Source organism: Engraulis encrasicolus, unplaced genomic scaffold (assembly GCF_034702125.1).
Source record: "Engraulis encrasicolus isolate BLACKSEA-1 unplaced genomic scaffold, IST_EnEncr_1.0 scaffold_366_np1212, whole genome shotgun sequence".
NCBI lineage: Eukaryota > Metazoa > Chordata > Actinopteri > Clupeiformes > Engraulidae > Engraulis > Engraulis encrasicolus.
In genome coordinates, this window is record NW_026945661.1 from 1 (window position 1) to 2,500 (window position 2,500).

The following is a 2,500-nucleotide window of genomic DNA, read 5'->3' on the forward strand; positions in this document are numbered from 1 at the left end:
ACAGAACTGCTCCTTGCTGGATATGTTCTGTGTGTGTGTGTGTGTGTGTGTATTGTCATTATAATTGTGTGTGTGTGTGTGTTAACAGTGTTGTCTTTATAACAGAATGTGTGTGTGTTAAAACAGGGCTGGTGACCAGGCGAGTGTAAAGGACAGCGGTCGCGGTGACAGCAGCAGCGACTTCAACGACAGCGACTCAGAAACTAGCGGAGACGCCGCACGCAAAACACTCTCAAGTGGCCAGCCACACACACATGGTGAGCCTACACACACACACACACAAGCACGGCACGCAAAATACTCTCTAGTGGCCAGGCACACACACATGGTGAGCCTACACACACACACACACGCTGAGCCCACACACACACACACATGGTGAGCCTACACACACACACACACACACACACACACACACACACAAACACACACACACACACAGCATGCAAAATACCCTCCACACACACACACACACGGTGAGACACACACATGGTACACAGAATACCCTGCAATGTAATAAAGTATTATAATAATATAATATACAATTTAATATTTATATTTTATGTAATATTTATGTTTGCAGGTTCCTTCTTCTCCAGTGTGGTGTAGTGTAGTATAATATAATAATATAATATATAATTTAATATAGTATAATAATATAATATACAATTTAATATTTATATTTTATGTAATATTTATGTTTGCAGGTTCCTTCTTCTCCAGTGTGGTTGTGGATGGCGTTGAGCAGCCGTATGAGACTCCCGTCTACAATCCCAGCATGCATCTCTCTAGCGGGGGCTACACCATCGCCTACTCCCGCCCCCCTGCCGCCACCGCCTTCTCTTACGGACCGCAGTACGCTGAGGCCCCCGTAACCCACGGCAACGCAACCCTCGGCCCCGCCTCCGGCAGGCAATATGGCCGCCATGCCAGGATCCCCCTCTCCCCACACAGACAGTAAGTTATATAAAGTACTCTTCAGATAGCCCTGTTTTCAATATGGCCGCCATGCAGTAAGTTATATGAAATACTCTTCAGATAGGCCTGTAGTCAATATGGCCGCCATGCAGTAAGTTATATAAAGTACTCTTCAGATAGGCCTGTAGTCAATATGGCCGCCACAACAGCCCACCCCCCTCACCACACTCCAGACAGTATGTTATATAGAATACTCTACTTACTATCAGATATCTTAAAGTATACCTGTAAGTCCTATAACTTATGTAAACTACTCTTTTTACCACAAGATATCTTAAAGAATACGTGTCATATAAAGTACTCTAATTCTTATCTTACTATATCTGTCATATATTCAATATGGCCACCATGCCATGATTTCAATTTCCTTGTACGCATATGAAGAAACTGACAATAAAAGCTGCCTTGACTTGATGCCAGGCCCCCGCTCTCCCCCTCCCAGCAGACATTACAGCAGCAGCTAGCTGACCACTAGCCATCACCCTTTCACTCCATAGTTACAATATAATGCCCAGATATTGTCATAATTACCGCAGTAGCTGACCACTGATCATCACTGTGTTCTTTCACTCCATAGTTACAATGTACTGTCATAATTACCATAGTAGCTGACCACTGGTCATCACTCCGCTCTTTCACTCCATAGTTACAATGTACTGTCATAATTACCGCAGTAGCTGACCACTAGCCATCACCCTTTCACTCCATAGTTACAATATAATGCCCAGATACTGTCATAATTACCATAGTAGCTGACCACTATGCTCTTTCACTCCATAGTTACAATATAATGCCCAGACACTGTCATAATTACCATAGTAGCTGACCACTGTGTTCTTTCACTCCATAGTTACAATATAATGCCCATGTCATAATTACCACTGATCATCGTTGTACTGTACTCCGTAATTCCATCATAGTCACTGTTTACTAGTGGTGTGGAGGCACTGCCCTCACCATCCGATCCGATTCCATTCTACAATGCATTGCAATGCATTACATTTCTACTGAAATCAAAGCAAAAGTTTAGTCAGTCATGATGAGGCAATACAAGTAGCCAGATACTGAGCAACAATTTATTGGCTGTTGTCTGTATCCGTCTGTATCAGTCTGTATCAGTCTATTTAATTTAACATTCATTGCTCCCGAAATATCCATGGAAGTAATTGAAACTTTAAAAAAATTGCCGGATAGATTCTGGAACTTGCCGGATCGATTCTGGATCATCCATCCCCCGCATTGGATTGCATCACCGAATCGATCATTGTTGACACCACTACTGTATAATGCTGTCATAATTACAGTAAAATGCTGTGATATTTACAGTAGCTGATCATCATTGTCTTCTTGTCTTCTTTTCCTGCGCAGGATGACGAGGGCCCCCTCCTCTCTGCCCCCCCCCCCCCACCCCACCCCAACCCTGCCTCCCCCCCTTCAGCGCCATGGATACGCCTACACAGCACCACCCGAACATCAGACCCATCATCGCCATGGCTACGACCAGAAGATTCCGCATCTCCAT